Here is a 24778-nt window from a genome sequence, read left to right as displayed (position 1 = left end):
GAGTTACTGGCGAGAAATATTTTGGGAAAGGTAGGCCTACATCTTATACAGGTTAAGCTATCCTTACTTTAAAAAAATACATACATGTAAAGCAATATATCAATTTTACGGAGTCTTAAGCATTTGAGACCATTCCCTTAATCACATTTATAGTATTCCACAGCGCTGGAGGACGTTATCTTATCCTGTCAAATTGCTACTATTGGCCACACACTGAATGACGCATTGTAGGTAAGATATCAAAGTGAGAAGATGTGTAAACTATACTAATGCACGGACGATAATAAACCAAGAACTCTATTCTATTTTGAGGTACACTTCAATGCAGTTCTGTTTCTTTGACATTTCAATAATCGTTCACTTTGTTGATATGCACGAGATGCAGGGTGACAATTATTGAACTAATATGAAATAAAATCGTCATAACAGCTCAGCGGGTGACTGTGTGTACTGCAATTTCCAGTCACGGAGTAATCGGTGCGATATTCCTCAATGGCACGGTGGCTACCGAACGGTACGTGAAGATTTGGAAGATGATTTCACCCCCATTATCCAAAGTGACTCTGATTTCGACAAGATGTGGTTCGTGCAAGACGGAGGTCTACCCCGTCGAGGCAGGAGAGTGTGTAATGTCCTGGAGGAGCACTTTTCGGACCGAATTCTGGCTCTGGGGTACCCAGAGGCCACTGGTTTGGTCGTAGATTGCCCGTCATACTCTCCGGATCTAAACACGTGCAAGTTATTTTTGTGAGGCTATATTGAAGACAAGGTATACAGCAATAACCCCAAAACCATTGCTGAGCTGAAAACAGCCATTCCGGAGGTCATCTACAGCATCGATGCTCCGCCACTTCAGCGGGTCAAATCGCTCTGAGCACTATGGGACTTAACATCTGAGCCGGCCGGTGTGGCCGTGCGATTCTAGGCGCTTCAGTCTGAAACCGCGTGACCGCTACGGTCGCAGGTTCGAATCCTGCCACGGGCATGGATGTGTGTGATGTCCTTAGGTTAGTTAGGTTTAAGTAGTTCTAAGTTCTAGGGGACTGATGACCACAGATGTTAAGTTCTATAGTGCTCTGAGCGATTTGAACCATTTTTTGAACATCTGAGGTCATCAGTGCCCTAGACTTAGAACTACTTAAACCCAACTAGCATAAGGCCATCCAGAATGAGATTTTCACTCTGCAGCGGAGTGTGTGCTGATATGAAACTTCCTGGCAGATTAAAACTGTGTGCCGGACCGAGACTCGAACTCGGCACCTTTTCCTTTCGCGGGCAAGTGCTCTTCGAACTGAGCTACGCAAGCACGACTGACGGCCGATACTCACAGCTTTACTTCTGCCAGTACCTCGTCTCCTACCTTCCAAACTTTACAGAAGCTCTCCTGCGAACCTTGCAGAACTAGCACTCCTGAAAGAAAGGATATTGCGGAGACATGGCTTAGCCACAGCCTGGGGGATGTTTCCAGAATGAGATTTTCACTCTACAGCGGAGTTGCGCTGATACGAAACTTCCTGGCAGATTAAAACTGTGTGCCGGACCGAGACTCGAACTCGGGACCTTTGCCTTTCGCGGGCAAGTGCTCTACCAACTGAGCTACCGAAGCACGACTCACGCCCGGTACTCACAGCTTTACTTCTGCCAGCACCTCGTCTCCTACCTTCCAAACTTTACAGAAGCTCTCCTGCACACCTTGCTGAACTAGCACTCCCGAAAGAGTGTCCACAATATCCTTTCTTCCAGGGGTGCTAGTTCTGCAAGGTTCACAGGAGAGCTTCTGTAAAGTTTGGAAGGTAGGAGACGAGGTGCTGGCAGAAGTAAAGCTCTGAGGACAGGCGTTAGTTGTGCTTGGGTAGCTCAGTTGGTAGAGCACTTGCCCCCGAAAGGCAAAGGTCCCGAGTTCGAGTCTCGGTCCGGCACACAGATTTAATCTGCCAGGAAGTTTCAACCTAAGGACGTCACACACATCCATGCCCGAGGCAGGATTCGAACCTGCGACCGTAGCAGTAGCGCGGTTCCGGACTGGAGCGCCTAGAACCGCTCGGCCACAAGGGCTGGCTTCAGCGGGTCATGCAGAAACTCGTCATTCGTCCGCGCCACATCGTCGCCAATGATCGCAGGCATATCGAACATGTCATGACCTAAATCCGAATATCTGCATTGACGTTTATGTGTTGAGTAAAGTGTGCGCACGCCGTAATTTGTAACTAATTTACGTTTTTTTTCCATGTAGTTCAATTATTGTCACTTTGTACGATGGCATACCTTGCTGCTTTCCATATTTCACGCGTTTATTGGCTAACAAAGAACACTTACGTACGTTTTTTGCAACGTGCACATTAAAAATGTTGCGCATACGAGTTGAAAGCTGAAAAATGTAACGAACAAGAAGCAGTATCAATATACAAACAAGCATTGGTTTCAGAGTTCCTGCTTCATTTAATATGGATACAAATATACCAAAAGTGGAGTAAAATGTATCACGATAGCATTCTTTTAAGATCACGCCCTTCTCTTCTCGGATATTCGAAATATATCAACAAAAACAAGTTTTTTTAACGAGGCCGAAAGTGTCGTATTACTAGAGCAAATACATATTCAAAAGCAGAAAAACGTTCGAAATTGCCTCCCTTACGCTGCGTTATTCGTGTAAGCACTGTAATTGTTCGTACTGAAATAGCTGTTGTGTACACACGAAGGAAATAACGAACAATAAGCAGTCGCAAAGAGTAGTCTCCTAATGTTTGCTCTGGCTTCACAACATACAGCGTAGCGCCATTTCCCTTCTTTTTTTCCCATGGATATTACATTGAGAAGTGTCTCTTGCTGTCCGCTTACCGCGCTGCTGTAGCAGTGGGCGAACAAAAAACACGCTGCTGTCAGACTGTGCCATTATTGTCAGTAACCGGTGCACGTGTGAGGCGATCTGAAGTACGTTGCGCCATTTTTATTTCCTTTGCTCTCTCGTTATCATTTTATGAAAACTCTGCAACAGCAGGAGTTGTAAAGCTCGTTCGTTGTCTGTTGTGAAATTAAATGATTGTTAACTACATTAAAACTTATTTACTTTCATCGTGATTTTTTTCTGTTTTCAGTCATTCCTTAGTTGCTTCAAAATTCGCGGAGGTATGTTCCGTCTACGTAGACGGAGCGTATCTCTACGTCATGTACTTTCATTATCCAAAGAGTGAGATTTAGTATTTTGAAAAGCTGTCGAAGTACAGATTCTCTGTGATGGTATATGTGGTTGTTGTAATTACGTTGTGGGCGTGGAGTGTTAATTTTTCTTTTGTTAACACACAGGTGAATCTAAAGCAGGAGCTGCTATTGGAAAGAATTTGTAACGACGAATTGGGGAGTCTTCAGTTAACTGGTGCGAACTGCTGAAGATTGAGGTAAGGATTTTATTTTCAATTTATGGCATCTACGCGTTATTCAATTCGTAAAAGTACCAACATTAAAAAGCGAAAGCCCGAATATCGCAGTTATCATGCACTTGACCTGCAAAATGAAGTAACTTGGAGCGCAATTTTAGAGTAGTGGCCTGATTATTCACACGGGTTATTAATTTTTTAAGTGTGCGAGGTTTTCAGAGAAGCGATGAGCCATTGTCGAGACTAGTAACTGCTCAACAATAATTTGTCGCTTTCCGTTACAATAATTTTTTTAAAAATCGTACTGTTTTCGGTAATTTCCAATAATGTTTGCCTATCGAAGCCGCGTGCTCCAAACGATAGATCTCGAACGTCCGATTCGAAATCGATCACGCGACCTTGGTTGTTAGCATGTTTATAGTGGCCACTACAGCAACGACAAAAGAAGTGCGTTACTAAAATACTTGTAATTACAAAGGAAATCCTGTTTTCCATGCTCGCCACTATAGCTATAGACAGTGGCGGCACTAAGCGAAAACTGAACGTTGCCGACTAATCAGTTTCGTGAGGCCCCGTTCAGTTCTAGTCAGAAAGAAGATGTTAAATCAGATGAGCTGAATTGTACACTAATAATAATTACACACAAATTTTATTATTATAATATACAAAGATTATTGCAATGACAAAAATTACAGTAAACATACATAAACGAAACTTCTTGCTTTTGCCTCACTGAATTTTTTTTTTAGTTAATACCAGCCGCTATTTCCGCTTCAATTGATAGTATTGGCATCGCAGATAGTCTTTTTTTGTATATCGTGCTTCTTAAGTATGTCTTAATCAGTTTTAACTTTGAGAAACTTCTCTTGGCAAAAGCTGTACTGCCCGGATTTGTGAGCATTATTCTGATTGTTATATAAAGATCCGGATATACTTCTTTCAAATTATTTTTTAATATGTACTAAATAAGTTGTTTTACGTCTTTGATTGAGTTCTGTAGGTTGGACTTTTAAAGTGCCTCATAAACTTCGAAAGGCTGTATGTCGCCATTTTCGCCTTTTCTAAGTATTGTAACTAAATCATTACAATGTTTGCGAAATTCGACCCTGAAAAACAATTTCAAATAATTCATATCGTAATTAAAGCCAAATCGTTCAAAATATTTTTTTTAAACTGGGACTCAGTTTCGTAACAACCTTTTTCTACAAATACTCGATCTTCTGCAACGCTTGTTTCAAACCCTGTTATACAGAATTCTTGAATCCAGTCACGAAATGAACGTGAAGTATCAATAGCGACTTCCAAGTTCACTTGTACCCATTGCCATACTTATATTGTTGACACGCAGTAAAATCTCGTACCACCCGTGCATTGCAACAATAAACTAAAAAGTTAACATTTCCTTCAGGACTGCTTCACGGTCGCTAAGAGTTTCGGAATCATCAGTTCTAATTTTCAGGTCACTCACACTTTCGATGATATCATCAAATTGCAAAAATATCGCTTTTACAGCTCCGATTCTACTTTCCCATCGTGTCTCAGACACAGGTTTCAATTTCAATTTAGCTTTCATAAGATGCCAACGCTTGCTTGATTTTGTTAAAAGCACATGAACTTTATTGAGGAAGCCGAAAAACGTTTTAGCTGTTGTAGAAATGTTAGCGGCATCTAGCAAAAGCAAATTTCAACAATGGCATCCGCACGGCGTGAACAAAGATCGTGGATTGAGTGTTCTTATGCTAATACGTTTACTTATGCCAACCTTATTGGCACCATTATCACACTGCTGCCCTAGACAGCTTTGGGTGTCTAGCCCATTATTTTCTAGTACTTTTAAAATGGCATTTGTTAAATACTCTCGTTGTTTCTGCGACGGCAATAAACGCAACGAAATGTTCCTCTATCTCTCCAGTTGAGGAATTACAGAATCTTAATATTATTGATATTTGTTCATCACGGCTCGAATACCTAGTACAATCGAGCATGAAGGCATAATCTTTTGCTTGTTTGGCAATGTTTCGTAGATAACAGATTTGGACCTTAATGTAACTAATACATTTTGTATGTCGTGGCTCAAATAATGCTGATAAAGTTACTTTTCGTTAATGCGTTGCAAGTGCTCTTTTAGTGTTAGATCATATTTTGATAACAATTTAAATAGGTCTATAAAATTTCTACTATTACCGCTATCGTTCATGTTAAGGAATTCTCGATGCCCTCTAAATGCCATATAGTGCGAAGCTAAGTATTTTATAACATCTATCAATCTTTCAAACAAGTTATACCAATACTTTCGTGATTCCCTAACTAATCAGTCTCTCGTTTCCCTTATTTATTGTTTTGCCGTATTTGATTCCTTTACGGAATTCGATGAATTTGTAGACTTAGAGAAAGCTTTTGACAATCTGGGCTGGTATATTCTCTTTCAAATTCTGAAGGTGGCAGGTGTAAAATACAGGGAGCAAAAGGCTTTTTACAGTTTGTGCAGAAACCACTGGCCAAGACAATGCTCCTGCCTCTGTAATCCGTTCATCATAAGAATAAACCTGATAAGAACAAACCACAAACGCATGATTGGTCAGAAGCAGTAGCACACGTACGCTGGTGATGTTACGCTGCTGGAAGTAGGTCCTACTGATGTGTTAGATATATTCTTAATAAGTTAGGTTTAGTTTTAAGATGTTCAACATGTACACACCCTTAACAGCCACCAATGTTTTTCTTAATCACGCTTTAGCTACGCAGTTTTTATTTCAATGCGCAGGCTGCTTTCTGTTCCGTACTGAAACACGAGCGTGGAACACGGTTAAAAAGTGCCAAGAATGTAACACGGTTAAAAAGTGTCAAGAAATAGGCTGTTCTTAATGTTTTTCATAAATTTACGGGGATAATCGGCTTTGAAGTTTTCCCAGTGTTGTATACAGTATGAGCAATAGACAAACGAACCAGCAGGGAATATGCAGCGAAGCCGATAGCGTAATGGAATGTGACCCGTATGTGGTTGTTCGTGCTTTGGTTCAAATTTCCCAATTATAATTTCTTTTTCTCGTTCAATTTGAAACGCCTACATCTCGCAATTATAAAACTCATCAACATTTTTTGATGAATAATGTACGTCTTCTTGTTTCTAATTACATTTTGGACGCGAAATTCCTGTTTCCATTTCAAATACAAATTCTTAATTAACGATGTTTTATGAAAGACTGTTCATAAAAGTTGTTTCAATGTTCAAATGTGTGTGAAATCTTATGGGACTTAACTGCTAAGGTCATCAGTCCCTAAGCTTACACACAACTTCACCTAAATTATCCTAAGGACAAACACACACCCATGACCGAGGAAGGAGTCGAACCTCCGCCGGGATCAGCCGCTCTGTCCATAACTGCAGCGCCTAGACCGCTCGGCTAATCCCGCGCGGCAAAAGTTGTTTAGATTAAGAAAACATAACAGTTTAATTTTTAAGGCAAAAATGAACAAACAAATCCTTGTTATTAGGACTTTGCCCATCATTTTATACCACAGAGGTAGATAACTATCGTAGAAACATGAAAAACAATCATTTCTACAGTATCGAGCACATCATGCAAATGATGCATTTTTACATTTGCTACAGTACCATTACAATATGAACCCAACAGAACTGATGTGGAGCCAAACTGCGGGATTTGGCCCGAGAAGCAACAAGACTGTTGGGCTGTCAGACGTACTGGAACCAACACACGCAGCTTTTTCACACGTCACTGCCGATCGCTGGCGGGATATATAGAACGGCTCTTCATAAAAGACGAGAAAATGCTGCGCCTGGTTGGCTTCGTGGATTTTTTTGTCGATAGGTTCGTTATCAACGTAGCAGGTGACGTTTCCAGAGCTGAAACGTATTTCTCGGATTCGGATGAGGAAGGAACTGAGAGATTACCAGACGACTGAGTGTAAATAATACCTTCAGTGGCTTCAATATTTAACTATACGGTGAAATCCTTCAATACTCTCTTACATTACCAACAGCATATCCAGAAAAATTACCCTGTGCTCAAGTCAGGAATTTTCATCGTTCTTGTTTTTAATTACAATGGTACGTTAGCTAAAAACGATAACGTGTTGCGGTTTTCGTCAAGTCGTCTAAGGAGCGTATTGTAAGAGACCTACAGTGTATTATTTCATTCTGCTTAAAAATTAAACGGCATTCGAAGCTGTATTGCTCATCTGCTCGTCTCTTTCTACGTGTGAACTCACTGAACTGCATCCGACACGTGACTGCAGGCTAGCTGTACCAGCTGACCGGCAGGTGCTGTCCCAGTTAAATGCGCCGGTAAAGCTGTTGCCCCGTATTACCCCCCCCCCCCCCCCCTTTTCGTTGTGCACTTAATGCACAGTACAAAACGTACCCTTAGTATCGTATTTGACAGTACTCGGGACAGCTTGTCTGCAGTCCCAAGTGTAACGGAAATCCAATGAAGTTCCAGCAAACGCGGAAGAATACATAGTGTAACGTTTGCATCAGGTTTATTCTTATGATGAACGAATTATAGTACCTTTTTCCACAGAGCATTGTTGCCTTTGCTTGTTGTTGGTTCGAAGTGTCAATTCCCGCTTTGAATGTGGTATAGATAAAAGTAGGTGTATTTTCCTTTTAACATGCATCTTTCTTTAATACGGCGATCAGCTTCCTCTCTAAGTACATAATTTTATAATTACAAAATTCTTTTAGCCTGTGTGAAAGACTTTACAGGAAAACGGTCTCTTTCGCGTTCCACGCGTCACTGCCGTCTAATGCGCATGATCTGATTCGCGACAGGTATGTTGTTGTTGTGGTCTTCAGTCCTGAGACTGGTTTGATGCAGCTCTCCATGCTACTCTATCCTGTGCAAGCTTCTTCATCTCCCAGTTCCTACTGCAACCAACATCCTTCTGAATCTGCTTAGTGTATTCACCTCTTGGTCTCCCTCTACGATTTTTACCCTCCACGATGCCCTCCAATACTAAATTGGTGATCCCTTGATGTCTCAGAATCGATCCCTTCTTCTAGTCAAGTTGTGCCACTAACTTCTCTTCTCCCCAATCCTATTCAATACCTCATCATTAGTTATATGATCTACCAATCCAATCTTCAGCATTCTTCTGTAGCACCACATTTCGAAAGCTTCTATTCTCTTCTTGTCCAAACTATTTATCGTCCATGTTTCACTCCCATACATGGCTACACTCCATACAAATACTTTCAGAAACGACTTCCTGACACTTAAATCTATACTCGATGTTAACAAACTTCTCTTCTTCAGAAACGGTCTCTGACAGAATTACAATGTCATCGGCAAACCTCAAAGTTTTTATTTCTTCTCCATGGATTTTAACACCTACTCCGAATTTTTCTTTTGTTTCCATTACTGCTTGCTCAACATACAGATTGAATAACATTGGGGAGAGGCTACAACCCTGTCTCACTCCCTTCCCAACCACTGCTACCCTTTCATGTCCCTCAACTCTTATAACTGCCATCTGGTTTCTGTACAAATTGTAAACAGCCTTTCGCTTCCTGTATTTTACCCCTGCCACCTTCAGAATCTGAAAGAGAGTATTCCAGTCAACACTGTCAAAAGCTTTCTCTAAGTCTACAAATGCTAGAAACGTAGGTTTGCCTTTCCTTAATCTAGCTTCTACGATAAGTCGTAGGGGCAGTATTGCCTCACGTGTTCCCCTATTTCTACGGAATCCAAACTCATCTTCCCCGAGGTGGCTTATTAAACTGATAGTTCGGTAATTTTCACATCTGTCAACGGCTGCTTTCTTTGCGATTGGTATTATTATATTCTTCTTGAAGTCTGAGGGTATTTCGCCTGTCTCATACATCTTGCTCACCAGATGGTAGAGTTTTGTCAGGACTGGCTCTCCCAAGGCCGTCAGTAGTTCTAATGGAATGGTGTCTACTCCTGGGGCCTTGTTTCGACTCAGGTCTTTCAGTGCTCTGTCAAACTCTTCACGCAGTATCGTATCTGCCATTTCATCCTCATCTACATCCTCTTCCATTTCCATAATATTGCCCTCAAGGACATCGCCCTTGTATAGACCTTCTATATACTCCTTCCACCTTTCTGCTTTCCCTTCTTTGCTTAGAACTGGCTTTGCATCTGAGCTCTTGATATTCATACAAGTGGTTCTCTTTTCTCCAAAGGTCTCTTTAATTTTCCTGTAGGAGTATCTATCTTATCCCTAGTGAGATAAGCCTCTACATCCTTACATTTGTCCTCTATCCATCCCTACTTAGCCATTTTGCACTTCCTGTCGATGTCATTTTTGAGACGTTTGTATTCCTTTTTGCCTGCTTCATTTACTGCATTTTTATATTCTCTCCTTTCATCAATTAAATTCAATATTTCTTCTGTTACCCAAGGATTTTTACTAGCCCTCGTGTTTTTACCTATTTGATCCTCTGCTGCCTTCACTACTTCATCTCTCAAAGCTACCCATTCTTCTGCTACTGCATTTCTTTCCCCTATTCCTGTCAATTGTTCCCTTATGGTGTCCCTGAAATTCTGTACAACCTCTGGTTCTTTCGGTTTATCCAGGTCCCATCTCCTTAAATTTCCACCTTTTTGCAGTTTCTTCAGTTTTAATCTACAGTTCATAACTAATAGATTGTGGTCAGAGTCCACATCTGCCCCTGGAAATGTCTTACAATTTAAAACCTGGTTCCTAAATCTCTGTCTTACCATTATATAATCTATCTGATACCTTTTAGTATCTCCAGGATTCTTCCATGTATACAACCTTCTTTCATGATTCTTGAACCAAGTGTTAGCTATGATTAAGTTGTGCTCTGTGCAAAATTCTACCAGGCGGCTTCCTCTTTCATTTCTCAGCCCCAATCCATATTCACCTACTACGCTTCCTTCTCTCTCTTTTCCTACTACCGTATACTACGACAGGTATATCCCGCGCGAATCGTGCATTATAATAGGTTTACCAGAACCTGTCGGCAGTTCCAAACTTGTACTCTAGGAGCGCTACCCTTAGATGCAACTTGTAATGGAGATTTGTCATAATGTTGCCAAACGACCCTAAATAAATATTACTACATTTGTACGGAAATAGAGAAATAGGTAGCTAAAATTTTAACAGCTTCAACAACATTTTTGCGAAGCCCCAACGGGCATGATGTGATATGTACATCGTCTGTGTCCTGTTTCACGGGACATACGTCGTCTGAATAAATCGTTAAGTACTTTGAAAATGTCGGGATATACAGGGTGACCCATTGATCGTGACCGGGCCAAATATCTCACAAAATAAGCGTCAAACGAAAAAACTACAAGGAACGAAACTCGTCTAGCTTGAAGGGGGAAACCAGATGCCGCTATGGTTGGCCCGCTAGATGGCGCTGCTATAGGTCAAACGGATATCAACCGCTTTTTTTTTTAAATAGGAACCCCCATATTTTATTACATGTTCGTGTAGTACGTAAAGAAATACGAATGTTTTAGTTGGACGACTTGTTTCGCTTTATGATAGATGGCGCTGTAATAGTCACAAACACATGGCTCACAATTTCAGACGAACAGTTTGTAACAGGTAGGTTTTTGAAATTAAAATACAGAACGTAGGAATGTTTGAACATATTATTTCGGTTGTTCCAATGTGATACATGCACCTTTGTGAACTTATCATTTCTGAGAACGCATGCAGTTACAGCGTGATTGCCTGTAAATACCACATTTATGCAATAAATGCTCAAAACGATGTCCGTCAACCTCATTGCATTTGGCAATACGTGTAACGACATTCCTCGCAACAGCGAGTAGTTCGCCTACCGTAATGTTCGCACATTCATTGACAATGCGCTGACGCATGTCGTCAGGCGTTGTCGGTGGATCACGATAGCAAATATGCTTCAACTTTCCCCACAGAAAGAAAATCCGCGACGTCAGATCCGGTGAACGTGCGGGCCAAGGTATGGTGCTTCGACGACCAATCCACTATTCAATACCGCTTCAACCGCACGCGAGCTATGTGCCGGACATCCATCATGTTGGAAGTACATCGCCATTCTGTCATGCAGTGAAATATCTTGTAGTAACATCGGTAGAACATTACGTAGGAAATCAGCATACATTCCACCGTTTACATTGCCATCGATAAAATGGAAGCCAATTATCCTTCTTGCCAAAATGCCGCACCATACATTAACCCACCAAGGTCGCTGATGTTCCACTTGTCGCAGCCATCCGCTGTTGGTCAACGACGCTACGTCGCTAAATAGAACGCGTGCAAAAAATCTGTCATCGTCCCGTAATTTCTCTTGTGCTCAGTGGCAGAACTGTACACGACGTTCAAAGTCGTCGCCATGCAATTCCTGGTGCATAGAAATATGGTACGGGTATAGTCGATGTTGATGTAGCGTTCTCAACACCACCATTTTTGAGATTCCCGATCCTCACGCAATTTTTCTGCTACTGATATGCGGATTAGCCGCGACAGCAGCTAAAACACCTACTTGGGCATCATCATTTGTTGCAGGTCGTGGTTGACGTTTCACACGTGGCTGAACACTTCCTGTTTCCTTAAATAACGTAACTATCCGGCGAACGGTCCGGACACTTGGATGGTGTCGTCCAGGATACCGAGCAGCATACATAGCACACGCCCGTTGGGCATTTTGATCACAACAGCCATACATCAACACGATATCGACCTTTTCCGCAATTGGTAAACGGTCCATTGTAACACGGGTAATGTATCACGAAGCAAATACCGTCCGCACTGACGGAATGTTACGTGACACCTCGTAGTTATAAGTTTGTGACTATTACAGCGCCATCTATCACAAAGCGAAAAATGTTGTCCAACTAATACACTCATATTTCTTTACGTATTACACGAATATGTGATAAAAACTGGGGGTTCCTATTTTAAAAAACGCAGTTGATATACGTTTGAGCTATGGCAGTGCTATCTAGCGGGCCAACCATAGCGCCATCTGGCTTCCCCCTTTCAAGCAAGACGAGTTTCGTTCTTTGTAGTTTTTTCGTTTGATGCTTATTTCGTGAGATATTTGGCCCGGTCACTATCAATGGACCAACCTGTATATAATACAACCTATTATTGTGTGTGTTGGTGAATGGAATGTGAATTTGGCATTTTATTATTTTATTTAATTTATATTTATTTATTTTTAATTTGATTTTGGTTTCACTGCAAAGATATGCAAAGGCACGGATCGTTCGTAGATTTTACCGACAAAAAATGTTACGTGTGAGTTGTATAATTATTGAAGTTACTTACACGAATCCATGCTCATAAACAGTTAATCATTATAGGCTATATACACACACAAAAAAGTATTTCACCATTTTCAATACGTAAGGACGTACGTGTCGTTTAATTACGTCTTAGTGGAGGCCAAGTCTGTGTGTGCTGTTGCATGTAACATAAATCGTCTGAATAAATCGCTAAGTACTTTGAAAATGTCAGTTTCCTACAGATCAGGGATGACAGAAATAATATCGCCGATCTCCTGCGTCCCCTGTGGAGGTAACGGGATAATAGTTACGAAAATTTGAAATTTCCGCTTAATGGCGGCCAATTGTCGTCGTCCAACGATGTTCAGTTCGCTGCCGGCGCGGCGTCTGAAATTCTTTTAAAAATGATGGGACAAGCAAACGGGATATGTGGTGCAGGTTACAGTTAAAATTAACAACAGCAATACCTTGGAGCTCACTGCTCAAATAATAAAACGTGTACACACCTTATTAAGTAGATTGCGCACCATGGCGTCCTATCTGAACAAGACAAAGGAACAGAGTCGAGCGCTTTTTGTTTCACGCCGAAACCAAAAAGAAGAGAGATAATAATAATACTTACGTTACAGATTATAGTTTTTCTTTACAATCGCGTTATTCGTTGATTCTCAGTAGTTTCTTTCACATACGAGGAGTATAATTTTTAATATCTACATCTACAATCTACATCTACATCCATACTCCGCAAGCCACCTGACGGTGTGTGGCGGAGGGTACCTTGAGTACCTCTATCGGTTCTCCCTTCTATTCCAGTCTCGTATTGTTCGTGGAAAGAAGGATTGTCGCTATGCCTGTGTGTGGGCTCTAATCTCTCTGATTTTATCCTCACGGTCTCTTCGCGAGATATACGTAGGATGGAGCAATATACTGCTTGACTCCTCGGTGAAGGTATGTTCCCGAAACTTCAACGAAAGCCCGTACCGAGCTAGTGAGCGTCTCTCCTGCAGAGTCTTCCACTGGAGTTTATCTATCATCTCCGTAACGCTTTCGCGATTACTAAATGATCCTGTAACGAAGCGCGCTGCTCTCCGTTGGATCTTCTCTATCTCTTCTATCTACCCTATCTGGTACACATATCGTGAAATATTTTAAAAATAATTTATAGTTATCCAAATCTGGGTCATGGGACGTCATAACGAGTTCCTTAGCGGTCTATAGCGATTTTTTTGTAATACTCTCCTCCTTTACTTTTAGATTAATAGTACCGTTCTTATTGTGATAGCCGTTTCTATTTACTATTTAAAAGTACATGTTGTTTGTTGCGGCCTTCAGGCCAGAGACTAGTTTGATGCATCTCTCCATGCTACTCTATCCTGTGCAAGCTTCTTCATCTCCCAGTATCTGCTGCAGCCTACATCCTTCTGAATCTGCTTAGTGTATTCATCTCTTGGTCTCCCTCTACGATTTTTCCCCTCCACGCTGCCCTCCAATACTAAATTGGTGATCCCTTGATGCCTCAGAATGTACATTAGCTGCGATTTCAAGTCTCCGTTTGAGCTATGTAGCTAAAGTGCATTTTTTGATACTATGTTTGTTTCTTTACGATAAACATTTTTTTAAAGTGTGTACTGTGTGTCGTTATGCCCATTAAAGCTCTAAAACGTGTTCTTACGAAACAAATTTTTCTGTCTTTTTTCTAAAATGTTTTCCGTCGTTCCTTACTTAGTTCGGTATCCGTGGACTTTTGGTCCGCCTCTGCAACGAAATAAAATGCTGCTTTGTGCCATACATGTTTCACTTAATATTATTTACATAGCCCTTTCGGTGGGCTTTAATATATGTTTGTTTTATGTATATAGTAACTGCGTAATTTAAAGATCCCAGACATGTTACTATACTAGCTTTTTATTCTTTTATTGTTAGGAGTGAACCTAACTTTTTGGAACGCAGTGTGCGTAAGGTTAAGTTATTTTATACTTCTACTTATGATTTCGCGATGTCGTTAGTCCATACGTCTCGCCCTGAAGTTGTAATTAGTTGACGAGCGTACCCCTGGATGTCGGGGTAAATCTATTGTCCGATACTACCCGTGACGTCATGAGTTCACGATGTGAAGGATGTAGGCGCCTGTCGTTATAAGTTATCTGTGGTTATCTTCATACAGTAAATATCTCTGGAGTGAGCATTCGCATGCGCAGAACAGACTGTGTATTGTCAACATACATTGCCGGCCTGGTCACGTGTTCTCGGGACGTCGTGTGTTTGTCCGTATAGCGCCGTGTATATTTAGAACGTCACTACATCCCTAGTACAGACGGATTCTTTTCGAACGAGTCGTGGTTTTATTTACATATGTTGCGCAGACATTTTAACAGTATCCATTTGATACGGGGAATAAACCAGCTACGTAACTTTTAAGGGCAAGTGATATTACATCCTGCTCCTTTGCGATAGGTGTCACAGTTCGGATGCACTCGAGTTTTGGTAGTTTTCGGTATGATACGGCACTTTATAGTATTACAGAGCCTGACGTACATTTTTGCAGTGATAGTACTTTTGCAAGTGTCCGAAAACACCGAATTTGCCACACATTAGCCATTATATCCCTGCTAAATCGTTCTTTTTTTTCTGCTATTTACTCGCATTTATTTTCTTGTTTTTGCGACCTAGAGCACAATTTTTCTTACTGGTGACACTTTGAAGAGTTTATTTAACGCATTTTACGTACTTGTTCCCAGTTTATTAAATAAATAGTAGACTGAGTAAGAAGGGGGAAAAAAGGCGATCGGTGAGTAAATGTACTTTAAAGCAAATACAGTTGGTCATGCAACAGTCAACCCATATAACACCATAAAGGGAAGTGAAAAGTGAAACAAATGAAACAGTTTGGGGACATGTTTACTAATATTTTACGCTTCTTAATCAAATGGTGAAGAAAATAAATTGAAGGCAAAATACACCAAAGAAGATGAATGTGTACTTTGATTAGCTACACTATTGTGTTTTTTTATTGTTTTGTGCAGAAAATGTGTTTAAGCTGAATGCAGAAATTGATATTAGGCGCTGTGGAAAATTAAAAATAGTTGGTATAGCATCTACCTTCAGCCACACACGTCCATATTTTTCTCGGTCTAAACATTCCTCTTTTAAGTGTTTTGAACATACTTTGGAATATTTTGTGGGGACAAAATTACTCCTCCTTATTTTCTGGCGCCACATCATTACTCGTTGTTCATCCTTCGGGAAACTATAATATAAATCACACATAATCATTCTCCATGTCCCAGACACACTTAACATGGTCTCCTACTGTAATTTCATAGTAAACAAAAAGCTTTGGACACACACATTACACGAAGACAATTACAGACTCCCACTCTATTGAATTTATCTGTTTCCCGTCTTTCAAATCTATATACATAATCAAGTCACGGATAAATGCGTGGAGGATAATATTTGCTGAAAAAACTAACCGTTCCCTTTCCTGTTCCACTAGAAAATTTACGAGAGGAAGCGATTGTTTGTAAGCTTTTGTACGAGCCGTAATATCTATTATATAGTCATAAAATCGTAGAAAAATAGGTCTACAGAATCAGGCCTTAATGCGTCTCGAAATTTTTAAACATAGTACCCATGGAAAGTTACTATCCCTCCTTTCGCATATTTTTCTTTGCATCCGTAGCAACAACAGTAAGTCACCATCGTTATTACACTATCAACAAACGATGAAAACACAGCAAAAACTCTTGATATTATAAACTTCAAACTCTGAGGAAAGCACACACGCACAGCGAAATCCCGAAAACACGTGACAATCCTGGTTTAATGTTGACAACATGCGCAGAACGCAATGCTCACTCCAGAGATATTTACTATATGGTTATGTTACTTACTGATGTAAACTCTAGTTCACATTCTAAATACGTCGCCATTTCCGAGGGGAACGTAAGCGCACAGCTGACACTGCTGCGAGTGAAAAGAATAGCGATCATACTTATAATATTGGTTGTCTCATATATTTGACTGTTTTTTTTTTTTTTCATATCTGATGCAATTTTCAAGGGCGAGGTTAGACGGGAACCTAAAAGCACAGCTATATAAGTCAATTATTGTAATCGTGGCTGTAATTTTCAGTAACTGGGTATTACTTTTCTCAGAATAAAATTCAGTCATCAGTTGCAAACAATTTTTTTTGCTTAACCGGGTCGAAAAATTAATTTGACATCTTCAGAAGCTTACAAAATTAGGGATATTATAAATCGTTACACTTTGCCTACGCATTTATGTGAAATATAAAAGGTATATTACAGAAATGTACTTAGTAATGGTTTAGCAGATGTCGATATCATCTTCACAGAAGCTTAATGTCATGGTATGTCTAGGAATGTACATATTGTATGTGATTATTTGAAACACTAGTTGACAATTTACAGTAACTGAATCACATTTGTGTCTCTGTTGTACTAGCAGCAAGGAACATATGTAGAAGCATATTCATGAAATATAAGCAAAGTATATATGATACATTTGAAAAAAAGAAAACATGACACGTAGTTCTAACACATAAAAGGAATAGGCTAATTTTCACATTTTATAAATGCAATCAATATAGTGTCTGTTTTTTAACGCAAGTTGATCATTCAACAAATCATTTGAATTTAGGGTGATAATGTTTATATATTTCAAATTCTCCTAAAAATCTCATTTTGTAGCCCTTGTCACTACACGTAAAATTTCCTTGTTAAGCAAGAATGGAGGACGAAATGTCCTGTTTTGAGATGTTCTGCAAAAGTCGACTTACGAGTTATCGCCATATTTGTTTAGCAAGTGATTCTGATGGTGACAAATTAATTTGTGGAAACCAGAAAAGCATAATAAAACTTTTTGCACCTGATTATTGAATTTTATCCTGAAGAAATATAAGTCAGTTCTAGTTCTCCATTCCACGTTTCGTTCTTTTGTAACTTTTCGTTAAATATGTACTGTTATTTCTTTCAGGATTAAATATTTTGTTTGCAATCTCTGTACTTGAGGTTTATAGGTCATGTCTACTTGTTGATCCCGAGGATTGTTAGCTATCTCGTTTTTGCAGGGGTGCAGAGGTCGATACAAACAAGTTAAACCCTTAACGAAGTAAGAGTACACATCTAACACATATCACGAAAAATAACGGAATGTAGATTCGATAATTAGAACTGACCTGTATCGCTCAAGTACAAAGAGCTATACCAAAAATTAAAACGATAAAAGAAACCACACTACATACATACTGCAAAAACGCGATAAAAGAAACCACACTACATACATACTGCAAAAACGCGACAAATAACAAACTTTGGAATCGACAATTAGAATTGCCGTATCTAAGTGGATTCTACTTGTCGATTCCACGATTCCTTTTTTTTTTTTTTTCGTGAATTTTCCTTACGTGTGCAGTGGGAAATGTATTACAATTTCTTTCTTATTTTTCCGCTATTTTCTGTCGCAATCGGCGTTGCATTTCGTGTATGTCACTGTTTCATTGATGTTTTCGTTGTTGTGTTAAATATTAGTTAGTCCCCGCCCAAAACAGCAACTTCTACGCGTTATTCCCTTTAGACTCAACATTTTTATTAATTAGAAGTACCACGATGATGTAGTGTCCTGAGGTCACGATGCGGAGTATTGTTGCCCGTGGTTCCTTTACCTCCTCGCATAAACTATGACAGCAATTTGTCCCTCGTACGTATACTTCTATGTTATTTGTTTTTTGTTATCCTAATTTGTTTGCCATATAATTCGCGTGTAAGCAGTTACTCTCGTAAATTATGACTGAAGATTATGTTAGCTGCGTAAGCGTGTCATCGTTTTTTTTTTTCTAAATTTGTGTGTTTACGAATAAGCGTTTTTGTTTAGAAATCTTGTCTGTGTGTAACATTGCCTCTCTGCACCATGTTTGGGTTCCCAAGCCGAAGCCAACATGCCAACATTTCTACTTAAAAAAAGCGTTACCACTGCAGTGATTTAAACTTTTATCCACTTTGTTTATGACTGATTCTGGTAAGGCGTATTGCCGACAGATTTGTAATAACATCCTTATTGGGGGTCTGGCGTGTATCTTTTCAAACTCGCCATTGAAACAGTCTCGAAGGGCCACCAGCATACATGGACCAAATAAGAGTTTCATTCTCCGCATATGAGATTTCACAAAAATTTCCAACCTACCGGATTTTGTCATAGAAGCATGTAACATTCGGCCTTCAAGGGTTGTTTCTGATATTTTGGCAACAAACTGTATGTAGTGTTGAAACCATGAATTCTGGGGCATCGAGAGCTGTTTCTGATATTTTGACAACAAATGAGAAGTAGTTCTCTGACAGTCGTATCACATGAATTGTTTTCAGATCATCTGTAACAAATCGTTCTCGATTTCTCTTGTTCCAACAACTCTTGCAGCTAAAGAAATCCTTTTTCCCCGAGAAACGCTGGCCGATTCAATGTTGTGTCCTCTCAACAACAATTAATTCAGTTTTATGCAAATTTACTCATTGAATATGTGTAGATGTGAATTTGCGAGGATTTTATTTTTCTTTCGGCGCTCCTGGAGCCAACTATTTTACAATGCCTCCAATTCCATCACGTGGAGATTTTCCCTGACTTGTTGCAAAAAGTTTACCCTTTGCATTTACACGAAACTCTTTGATATGGTAGTACATATTGGCGAATTTCTTCAACGTATTGTACTGGGCTGTTGAACTACCGCCGAAGAATATAATTTTCTGCGGATTTGTCTTAGATTACTCACAAGTTTTGTCAAATAGACATAAACTGGAACTTTGCCTTATCTTAGCCTGTCCCAAATTGCACAAAACCTCTTGCATTCGGTTTGCTCATTTTCTGAGAAATAGGCAATTATGGGGCGCACACTTGCTCTACTGTTCTCCCAGTAACAACCTTGACAGCATCCTGGACAATAAATTAGGAATTTTCTGCGGTGTAGTTGCTTCACGAGGCTTAAAAGTTGTCCTTCACAGTTTTGAGATGACGCGTTTGATTGTTTGTGAAAAAATGGAGAATGATCAAGTCAGAGATTTTCGGTGCCATCTCTTAGGCGGGATCGTATACTGGCAGTTGCTTAGTTTCAAGCAGTGCACAATCTTCTTGGATCCTCTGTTTGTACTCCGAAGTTTGTTCAGGACCAGATCCTGGTGCACATGAGTAACCTGTTATTCACGCGCACCATGCAAGCTTTTGATTAATGCTGCCGGCCGAGGTGGCCGAGCGGTTCTAGGCGCTACAGTCTGGAACCGCGCAACCGCTACGGTCGCAGGTTCGAATCCTGCCTCGGGCATGGATATATGTGATGTCCTTAGGTTAGTTAGGTTTAAGTAGTTCTAAGTTCTAGGGGACTGATGACCTCGGAAGTTAAAGTCCCATATTGCTCAGAACCATTTGAACCATTAATGCTGAGAATGTGAAACCCATGAAAATCTTGTAGTTCATATCAACAATTTCTTGGCCATCCTCCTTCGATGAGCGGTGAACATTTCTTTCAGGCTGCTTAGCAACAGTAGCTTTTGATTCGTAACATTTCTTCCATCAGTTCAAACAGAAACACAATCCTTCACGCTATGACAGAACCTACTGAACTTAGCACTATTAAAGCACTGGTGTCTTTGCTGCTTCAAAGAAAACTTAGCTCTGGTTTCGCTGTGGTGCTGCTAGCACATCCTATTCACTTGTCAATTTTCTAGCTGATTTAACCAATCTCTCGCAGACATAGAATTCGTCTGAAGTTTTCTAAATGGACTAACTCGTTGGTGCCAGTGTGAGAATGTGAATTTTTTCAGTGTGAGCGAAAGTATGCATTTTTTACTTCCAAATCTGACGACAACTGAGTATAATCGGTACAGTTCATAGACGTCTGTCTACTTGTACCTACTGGCCGCTACAACTCCAGGGCAGAAGCCTGCAGCAGATCACACCTGGCTACTAATTACGCTTTGAGTCTAATTAACTATGCATTTGACGTAGCTGTTTAAATCGTGTTTACTGTCGCTCTGAACTTTCAGGAGAGAATTCCCTAAGATAATTCTAGCAGCTATTACCCATTAAAATAGATACACCACGAAGATGACGTGCTACAGACGCGAAATTTAACCGGCAGGAAGAAGATGCTGTGTTATGCTAATGATTAGCTTTTCAGAGCATTCACACAAGGTTGGCGCCGGTGGCGACACCTACAACGTGCCGACATGAGGAAAGTTTCCAACCGATTTGTCGTACACAAACAGCAGTTGACCGGCGTTGCCTGGTGAAGCGTTGTTGTGATGCCTCGTGTAAGGAGGAGAAATGCATACCATCACGTTTCCGACTTTGATAAAGGTTGGATTGTAGCCTATCGCGATTGCGGTTCATCCTATCGCGACATTGCTGCTCGCGTCGGTCGAGATCCGATGACTGTTAGCAGAATATGGAATCGGTGGGTTCAGGAGGGTAATACGGAACGCCGTGCTGGATCCCAACGGCCTCGTATCACTAGCAGTCGAGATGACAGGCATCTTATCCGCACGGCTGTAACGGATCGTGCAGCCACGTCTCGATCCCTGAGTCAACAGATGGGGACGTTTGCAAGACAACAACCATCTGCACGAACAGTTCGACGACGTTTGCAGCAGCACGGACTATCAGCTCGGAGACCGTGGCTGCGGTTACCCTTGACGCTGCATCACAGACAGGAGCGCCTGCGATGGTGTACTCGACGACGAAGCTGGGTGCACGAATGGCAAAACGTCATTTTTCAGATGAATCCAGGTTCTCTTTACACCATCGTGATGGTCGCATCTTGGTGACATCGCGGTGAACGCACATTGGAAGCAAGTATTCGTCATTGCCATACTGGCGTATCATCCAGCGTGACGGTATGGGGTACACATCTCGCTCACCTCTTGTTCGCATTGACGGCACTTTGAACAGTGGGCGTTACATTTCAGATGTGTTATGACACGTGGCTGTACCCTTCATTCGATCCCTGCGAAACCCTATATTTCAGCAGGATAATGCACGACCGCATATTGTAGGTCCTGTACGGGCCTTTCTGTATACAGAAAATGTTCGACTGCTGCCCTGGCCAGCACATTCTCCAGATCTCTCACCAACTGAAAACGTCTGATCAATTGTGACCGAGCAACTGGCTCGTCACAATACGCCAGTCACTACTCTTGATGGACTGTGGTATCGTGTTGAAGCTGCGTGGGCAGCTGTACCTGTACACGCCATCCGAGCTCTGTTTGACTGAATGCCCACGTGTATCGACGCCGTTATTACGGCCAGAGGCGGTTGTTGTGGCTACTGATTTCTCAGTAGCTATGCACCCAAATTGCGTGAAAATTTAATCACATGTCAGTTCTAGTACAATATATTTGTGCAGTGAATACCCTTGTATCATCTGCATTTCTTCTTAGTGTAGCAATTTTAATGGCCAGTAGTGCACATTTATCACATGAAGTGATTGATACCTATAACGGCAGTCAGTTTGTTGCGGAGTTGCACATGACACTCTAAACAGAGCCTTTGCCCATCTGAACAGTTCCTGGTTTGCCGGAGTTTGTAGCTTGTTTCAAATTTCCCCAGTTCTGAACATTCATCTTTGAAAAAGGATTGCAGCATGGGCTTTTCAGCGAATCGAAATGTCAACGAAATGGCATTGTGATGAGGAGAGATTGTGCAGTAATCGCTGAACTTCACGCCGTAACGACCTAACAACAATTTATTTGCCTCATGACAACAACCTCCAACATTTAGCAGCCTTTTGCTGGAATTATATGCCAGCGAGTGACAACTTGAAGCAACCAAATTATAAAAATAACACTTTGGCAAGTCGTTTCCACTTGCTGAATGCATCAAGTTTTCAAATGGATAGTACTGATTCACCCGCAAAAGTGAACTTTAAATTTTTTTATATTGGTTTCTTTTTTGTCGTGTGATATGGTTCTCAAAAGATGAAGCTTAGAAAATGATCTTAACGTTTCATAAATGTAATAATTTTTACACTGATGAGCCAAAACATTATGAACACGTGCTTATTAGCTTCTTTGCACCATCACTTCCGAATTTTCTTGTTGGCATTACACACGCTGACAGATGACGTTCACCGGGCTTTCGCCATACCCACACCCTGCCATCGGGTCGCCACATTGTGTACCATGATTCGCCACTCCACACAACGTTTTTCGACTCTTCAGTCGTCCAGTGGCACGGAGCGAGGCGTCGTTTGGCATTTACCGGCGTGATGTGTGGCTTATGAGCAGCCGATCGACCATGAAATCCAAGTTTTCTCACCTCTCACCTAACTGTCACGGTATTGCAGTGAATCCTGATGCAGTTTGGAATTCCTGTGTGATGGTCTGGATAGATGTCTGCCTATTACACATTACGACCCTCATCAACTGTCGGCGGTCTCTGTCAGTCAACAGACGAGGTCGGCCTGTACGCTTTTCTGCTGTACGTGTCCCTTCACGTTTCCACTTCACTATCACATCGGAAACAGTGGACCTAGGGATGTTTAGGAGTGTGGAAATCTCGCGTACAGACGTATGACACAAGTGACACCCAACGACGTTCGAGGTCCTTGAGTTCCGCAGAGCGCCCCATTCTGCTCTCTCACGATGTCTGATGACTACTGAGGTCGCTGATATGGAGTACCTGGCAGTAGGTGGCAGCACAATGCACCTAATATGGGGGTGTCCTGATACGTTTGATCACTTACAGGGTGTATACGACCCGGGACAACCGACGATCCGGGAAAAACCCGGGAATTTTTTCACCGGGAGAAAACCGGGAAAACACGGAAATTTTTCGTTGTTTTAGTTTTCAGTTAAATTTTTTGTAATTTTGGCTCGTAAGAATCGATATTTGAACAAAGGATATTACTGTATCCTACTACTGCAGAATAATTCTGCAACAATAAAACGAGAATGAGAAAAAAATACGAAAATAAAACATAAATTGCAAAGGAAATGTGCCATATACAACAACAAAACACAGTGCACATACAAGCTGTTTGCCAGTAGCAAAATTTACCAAAGGCTTTAGGAAGACTATGCAGTGCTTCATAACAACAAATTGCCTCCGATGAGTGTGACATCACAGCTGTTTACATTAGATTCGTTTTAGCAGTTACAAGGGGGCTCATGTGCATGCGCAGTTGAGTGGCGTATGAGTTGTACCTTCTCCCCCTTCTGGCTACAGAAATGTCGCTGTTGGCTGTGTGAGCAGTCACAGCAAGCAGCTAGATGCAACCGGGAAAAATTTTACTGCTGCGCCCAAGGAGCCAGATTCACGCATGCGCAACAGGCCCGGATCTATTTGGGGGGGGGGGGGGGCAACCGAGGTATCTGACCCGGGAGACAATTGCGGGGGGGGGGGGGGGTCCACCAGATTCATATTCTTCAGGAGAAAAAAACTTGTTTCACAAAGTGCCTAGCATCCAGCTCACTTTGGTCTATCGATTACTCACATGATTTTGAAACGCATCCCTCTTGGTTTTTGAACACACTCTGTAAGTTGATTTCTGAATGAATCATAAGTTGATTTTTGAATGCGTGCATAGTGTACGTGATGTCTGTCAGGGGAATCCTCGTCGCATCTAGAAATAAACTTTCCTGCAGCAAAAGGGCACCGGACTAGACGAGCTGAGCGGAGTAAAGCCGAACGGATGAATGCCAGTCACTGTCCGATTATGTGGTTGATTGGGTTTGCGAATGGTCAGCATTGTTATAATTACAAACGAAGTCCATAGAGTCAGACTGCCAGAGTGGAAATAAACGACTAACAGAAATAACAGGTAAAAAAGATTACGTGTTATGTTCTCCGTATATCCAAGAAAATGAAATGTTGTCAGAAAAGTTTTGGCCAGATCGCTAAACTAGTAAGGGCCAGTTGTACAGTCACCGTCTAGCAGCCGCTTACGTTCTGTTCTGGAAGTAGCGCAGAAAATGGTTTGTAAGAACACAATGCCTAACCTGAGAATTATCAGGGATAACTCAACCGGTGATTGTGGCATGGTTGGTGAAGTTAACCAGAGAACGAGTCTTGACACAGGCAGGAATAGGTACAGCATTAGTAATGTCAAGGTAGTTTGTTAGAACGAGGAAGGAAAAGAAACGGGGACATCACACAAATTATGGAATA

The 24778-nt window shown here is 41.1% G+C and overlaps 1 non-coding gene across 1 annotated transcript; it reads left to right on the top strand.

Moving 5' to 3' along the window:
• The first annotated feature begins 1845 nt into the window (after window positions 1-1845).
• On the top strand, window positions 1846-1920 carry Trnas-cga. Its single transcript has one exon. It is a non-coding gene; the product is annotated as a tRNA-Ser (tRNA).
• The last annotated feature ends 22858 nt before the right edge of the window (window positions 1921-24778 follow it).

The sequence above is a fragment of the Schistocerca piceifrons genome, chromosome 11 (genome assembly GCF_021461385.2).
Source record: "Schistocerca piceifrons isolate TAMUIC-IGC-003096 chromosome 11, iqSchPice1.1, whole genome shotgun sequence".
Classification (NCBI taxonomy): Eukaryota; Metazoa; Arthropoda; class Insecta; order Orthoptera; family Acrididae; genus Schistocerca; species Schistocerca piceifrons.
This window is presented reverse-complemented; position numbering and strand designations above follow the sequence as displayed.